Here is a 6,971-nt window from a genome sequence, read left to right on the forward strand (position 1 = left end):
GTGCTTCATCTCCAAAAGCAGCTAGCATTGCTATGTGGCCACAATACAAACAGCAACCCCTTCATTTAGAAAGCACCAGAGCTTCAAAGCTAGGAAACCATCAAGCACCTGTTAAATCCTACAGTCGCTTTCTGAGAGACAGAATTCTTACTAAGTGCAACGAAATGCATATTTCATCATGACAGCCTCAACTCTGACCCACGTAGTGCTGACAGTTGCTATGGAGCATTGTTATTTATTACTTGTACTAACATAGCAGCTAGGAGCCCTGCCAGTCATGGGCCAGGACCCTGTTGCACAAACACAGAATTATCTCAGTTTTGGTATCTAAATCATAGAAGATTAGAGTTGGAAGAGACCTCAGGAGGTCATCTAGTCCAACACCCTGCTCAAAGGACCAGCACCAATTAAATCATCCCAGCTAGGGCCTTGTCAAGCTGGGCCTTAAAAACCTCTAAGGATGGAGATTCCACCACCTCCCTAGGTAACCCATTCCAGTACTTTACCACCCTCCTAGTGAAATAGCTTTTCCTAATATCCAACCTAGACCTCCCCCATTGCTTCTTGTTCTGTCATCTGCCACCACTGAGAACAGCCTAGCTCCATCCTCTTTGGAACCTCCCTTCAGATAGTTGAAGGCTGCTATCAAATCTCCCTCACTCTTCTCTTCTGCAGACTAAATAACTCCAGTTCCCTCAGCCTCTCCTCATAAGTCATGTGCCCCAACCCCCTAATCATTTTCATTGCCCTCTGCTGGACTCTCTCCAATTTGTCCACATCCTTTCTGTAGTGGGGGGCCCCAAAACTGGACACAATACTCCAGATGTGGCCTCACCAGTGCCGAATAGAGGGGAATAATCACTTCCCTCGATCTGCTGGCAACGCTCCTACTAATAAAGCCCAATATGCCATTAGCCTTCTTGGCAACAAGGGCACACTGTTGACTCATATCCAGCTTCCAGTCCACTGTAATCCCCAGCTCCTTTTCTGCAGAACTGCTGCTTAACCAGTTGGTCCCCAGCCTGTAGCAGTGCATGGGATTCTTCCATCCTAAGGGGAGGACTCTGCACTTGTCCTTGTTGAACCTCATCAGATTTCTTTTGGTCCAATCCTCCAATTTGCCTAGGTCACTCTGGACCCTATCCCTACCCTCTAGCGTATCTATCGCTCCCCCCATCTTAGTTTCATCTGCGAACTTGCTGAGGGTGCAATCCATCCCATCATCCAGATCATTCATGAAGATATTGAACAAAACCAGCCCCAGGACCGACTCCTGGGGCATGCCATTTGATACCGGATGCCAACTAGATATCGAGCCGTTGATCACTACCGGTTGAGCCCGATGATAAAGCCAGCTTTCTATCCATCTTATAGTACATTCATCCAATCCATACTTCTTTAACTTTCTGGCAAGCGTGCTGTGGGAGACTGTATCAAAAGCTTTGCTAAAGTCAAGATATATAACGTCCACCGCTTTCCCCATAATCACAGAGCCAGTTATCTCATCATAGAAGGCAATCAGGTTAGTTAGGCATGACTTGCTCATGGTGAATCCATATTGACTGTTCCTGATCACCTTCCTCTCCTCCAAGTGCTTCAAAATGGATTCCTTGAGGACCTGCTCCATGATTTTTTCAAGGACTGAGGTGAGGCTGACCGGTCTGTAGTTCCCCGGATTCTCCTTCTTCCCTTTTTTAAAGATGGGCAATATATTTGCCTTTTTCCAATTGTTCAGGACCTCCCCCGATTGCCACAAGTTTTCAAAGATGATGGCCAATGGCTCTGCAAATGATATTGCTCGATGTGCTCAATGGGGATAGACGATCAGTCATTAGGCTTATCGATTGTTGGTACAATACGCTCATTTGCTGTGTCCCAAGAATCATGTTGTACATATAGTTTTATAAGTATCAGAGGGGTAGCTGTGTTAGTCTGGATCTGTAAACAGTGACAAAGAGTCCTGTGGCACCTTATAGACTAACAGACGTATTGGAGCATAAGCTTTCGTGGGTGCCACTTCATCAGATGCATGTAGTGGAAATTTCCAGAGGCAGGTATAAATTTCTAGACTGATTCTTGCCTGCATATTTATACCTGCCTCTGGAAATTTCCGTTACATGCATCCGACGAAGTGGGTATTTACCCACAAAAGCTTATGCTTCAATATGTCTGTTAGTCTATAAGGTGCCACAGGACTCTTTGTCGCTTTATATAGTTTTATAAGAAGATCTGATTTCTATCAATTTATGGTAAAAATATTGTACATAAGTGGGTGCATATCTGAGAATGGCCAATCAGTGTAATTAATGTGTCCCTCTGTTATAACTGATTCATTCATTAATTCAGAGACGTCCCTATGACCTGTGTTATGCAGGTCAGACTATATGATCACAAGGGTCCCTTCTGGCTTTAGCATCTATCATTCACCTATATTTCATTTGCAGGTGACCTGTGATTTAGATGTTGAGGTTATTAATTAAACTAACATATATTTAGGCTTAGAAGGATTAAATTTTTATCAGTAAATGTCAATTTCACCATGCACACAAAAAACAACAAAAACTATTTCCATCGATAATCATGAAAATTCATAGATAGGCCACGTAAGAAAAATGTTGCTTTTAAGACCTGATTAGAGTTTGATGTAAGGATATTTAGTGTATATATTTTGACATGTGATGTTGACAATTTTTGTTTTCATAGAATCATAGAAATGTAGGGCTGGAAGGGACCTCAAAAGGGCATCAAGTCCAGCCCCCAGTGCTGAGGCAGGACCAAGTGTACCTAGACCATCCCTGATAGGTGTTTGTCCAACCTGTTCTTAAACACCTCCAATGATGGGAATTCCACAACCCCCTTGGAAGCCTAGTCCAGAGCTGAATTACCTTTGTAGTTAGAAAGACAAGGTGGATGAAGTAATATCTTTTATTGGACCAACTCCTTTTGGTGAAAAAGACAAACTTTTGAGCTACTCAGAGGGTCAAAGCTAAATACAAGGTGAGACAGATTGTTTAGCATAAGTACTTACCACATATTATAAGAGACCATTCAAGGTGAAGTGGCCTGTTAACACCCCTCCAGTCACAGGAGAAAAAGCAGGGGGTGGGGGGGAGGGAGGAGAGAGAGAGAGGGAGGGGGTAGTGGATTACAGATTTTTGGACTAAACCATAAATCCAGAGTCTTTATTAAATCCATTATTTTTAGCATCTAGCAAAGTTGTGAATTTAAGCTCCTGGGACCAGCCCAGCTACAACAACACGGCAAAAAACATGTAGTCAAAAACTTATCCCTACTATCTAACCTAAATCTTCCTTGCATAGAAAACTTTAACATGCTTGAATTATTGTCTGACCCCACAATTATTTCCTACCACTAAAAAAATTTAAATCGATACAAATAATAAAAAAAATGCTTAAAACCCCTAATTTTATTCAACCGTGAAAATTTAAATGAATTAAAAATAGAAAAAATGCTTAAAATCAACTTTGTAATTATCCATCAAAATTATAAAAAAATACAAACCGAAGGCTGGCCAAGCCTATCTATATTTAATAATACCTGATGCATTAGACATTAAGGTTGTGCTGAAAAATGCATTGCTTCATGCTTAGTGAGACTGCTGATGTTGAGTGCGTGGGTAGCATCAGAGTGAGGTGTGGCTTTAACCATTAATTGCATTGCTTTTAAATATTGGCAAATGAAAAGAGAAGGAAGTAGATTGGCGACACTTAGCAAGAATCATAACTGGTTTTGAAACCAAGTGTTTTGTTTTGGGCATTTCCCAGGTATGGGTGGGGGTGGAGTTTTTTTTGAAAAACATCTTTCACTGTTTCCTTTTGTGTTGGTAAATAAAACACATTTTTTTAAAAATGAAATGAATGGTAAGGGTGAGTCACTAGATTATTAAAGCAAAGAAGTGAGCAGTGCTGGCATTTCTTATAACAAGCCCTGCTGCATTGTGTGTGTCTGACATGCTACAAATATTCATTGTTGTATTACTATAGAGCCTAGGCACTCCAGGCACGGCCCAAGATCCCACTGTGCTGTATGCACAGATAGAGATGGCCCCTGCCACACAGGGCTTACAGACTAAATAGACAAGACATGGAGGCATAGAGGAGGGAAGTGATTTGCCCAAGCTCACTTACCGAGGCAGAGCCAGGAATAAAAACCCAGGTCTTTTCAGCTCCAGTCTGGTGATCTGTTCTCAAAGCAAGAGCAGGCTCAGATACCCCGGTGAAGGGCAGCAGTATGCAACCCAAAGCTAGAACGCTTACCCCCTGCCTCTCTGTGCCTTGATTATCCCAGCTGGCAAACATGGCTGCTAGTAATTGGGAGGGGGAAGGGATAGCTCAGTGGTTTGAGCATTAGCCTGCTAAACCTAGGGTTGTGAGTTCAATCCTTGAGGGGACCACTTAGGGAGCTGGGGCAAAATTGGTCCTGCTAGTGAAGGCAGGGGGCTGGACTCCATGACCTTTCAGGGTGCCTTCCAGCTCTATGAGATAGTTATATCTCCATTTATTATTATTATATTAGTAATGCCTTGTTGCACATGATGGGCCTGTTCCCATCTGTCAGTGTGGCTGCACTCTGGAAAGGCACAGTCATCTGGCCAGCCTGACTTTTCCAGCTGCTATGCTCCGGTGCAGAGACAGGAGCAGCTGAGGCAGCGTCCCTGAATGCAGAAGGCACAGGTTAGGGGCAGAGATCCGGGCCTGACTCTGCTTTCCCAAAGGTATTTAGGTGCCTCCTTGCTCCCAATTGGGAAAATCCAATTTTCTGTTGAAAACCAGGCTTGGCAGAAAACTCCCAGCCAGCTGCAGAAACCCAAGCCAGACAGCTGGTGTCCCTGAGGGCAGCCAGCCTGCCCAGGCCAAGGGGAAAGCCAATGGTACCCGGCTCCCTGCTGGGACGGAGTGGGAATTTCCTGCAGTGGCTTTATGAATGGGTTGCCTGACAGTGACTGGGGTGGAGCAGGAGCCACGAGGTTCATGTCACATAACCAGGCCAGGCTGGAATGCAGGGTCGTTAAGGCCTGGCTGAAAGCGACCCCTATCCACAGAGGGCCTAGAAAGACAACGGGGACCCCCAGGGCTGCACGACTGCCATCTAACAATGGGGAAGACGTGAACTCAGCATGGCTCTGCAGGACAATGGCACTGGGACCCGCTGACCTGTTGGAGACTCAGCAGCTCTCATGTGGGCCTGACAAACACACAGAGGGAGAGAGCCAACCATGGATTCCACAGCAGGCTGGCTGGGTGGAGCACCAGCTTGGCCAGGACGGATGATGTCTTAACCTTTCTCCCTCAGGACTCCCCGTGCTGTGTGCCAGCAGGCTAATGGTTGGAAAAGGCAGCCTGGTGTCCCTGCAGACACTGGCTGTGGTGCCCAGGGCCATGGAGAGGGTGAATATCTCTGACCAGGCGTCTGGCTCAGTTGGACTCACGGGGCAGAGTTCACGGCTCAAAGCAGGAGGGCTGGAGTCCAGCGGCTCAGTTTCGGAGGCGCTGAGGCCGTGTGGCCAGCCCTGGAGGAACAGTGAGCCCCCTCGGGGGACTGGCACACTGAAGGGGGTCCTCTGGGACAGTTTAAAAGCTGGGGCATAGCACAGATCTTGTGAATCCGTCACTCCTGCCCTCTGATTTCAGCCCAATTCATTGCCCTGTGGGAGCTGGTTCCGTGCTGAGTCATAGCCTGGGAGGCACCAGAGGGTTTGGGGGGGCAGGGGCACAAATCACCTCATGCCCCCCTTTCTGATGATGAGATTGGCCTGAATGGCAGAGGGGTGAGCTATTAGGGCCAGACGCTCCGGTGATGGACACAGAACCTGGTGGTGGATGGGAGAGGCATCAGGAGATTGAGACTAGACTGGCTTTGAGCAGGGGCTTGGACTAGATGACCTCCTGAGGTCCCTTCCAACCCTGATATTCTATGATTCTATGATAGACAGGGGATGTTCAAACCTCCTCAGCTCATCCATTCCTGTGCCTGGGACAGGGCTTTAAGCCACCTTTAAGACTAACAGATGTATTGGAGCATAAGCTTTCGTGGGTGAACAGGACTCTCTGTTGCTTTTTACAGATCCAGACTAATACGGCTACCCCTCTGTTACAAGCCACCTTTGTGCTCCCTGCGTCGGTGGTCAGGTGGCCTTGGGGCTGCTCTAAGTTACACTCTGCTCCCTGTAGGAAGCAGAGCCCAGCTGAGCTGGCCACACCCCCTGGGCTGTGGGGCTAAGCAGGCACTGATACCAACTAGGGAGGGCCAGTTCTCAGGGGAGCAAGCATAATTCATTAATGCACCCAGCTCCCACCATGGCATCGCTCACCCAGCAATAGTGCTGCCCCACAGAGACCCCAACAGGCAGAACCTCCCTGAGCCAAACTGCACTTTCCCTGCCCCCCAGCAAGATCTGGGCTGTGTTCATACCCCGGGCCCATCGATGCGGGTGGGGACTTGCTGCAAGCTGGCAGAGATCTCCCTGGCAAAGACCAAGGAGGGGTTAGCCATTGTGCTTCCATTGTGGGGCAGAGGGAAGGATGTGGGGCTGCACGGGGAAGTGTCCCCTTCATGCTGCATTTCCTGGGTTTGAGCCGATTCATTCTGGAGCAGGATAGGGCTAATGGTCAGAGCACATGAGTCGGGAGCCTGTGTTCTCACCTCAGCCACGGCAGGCGGGCAAGGCTTTCCCGCCCTCAGTTTCCCTCTTTGGAGCCAGCACCCATGTGTGTAAATTGCTTTAAGTTCAATCTGAGAAGGAGTCCAAGAGCCCCTCTGTCCCCCGGGGGTGGGGTGGGAATCGACTGGCAGGGACAGGGGAACCACCAGTGCCCCTGATCTGTGGGGCATCAGGGATCACAGATCACAGGGCTGTTGAGCCAGCACCTTTCCCTAGTTCTCCCCTGGGTGGCTGGGTCCCAGACCCCACCTCCAAGGGCTTTGGATTGGGTGACTGCTCCTTGCTTCCT

Source organism: Emys orbicularis, chromosome 4 (genome assembly GCF_028017835.1).
Source record: "Emys orbicularis isolate rEmyOrb1 chromosome 4, rEmyOrb1.hap1, whole genome shotgun sequence".
NCBI lineage: Eukaryota > Metazoa > Chordata > Testudines > Emydidae > Emys > Emys orbicularis.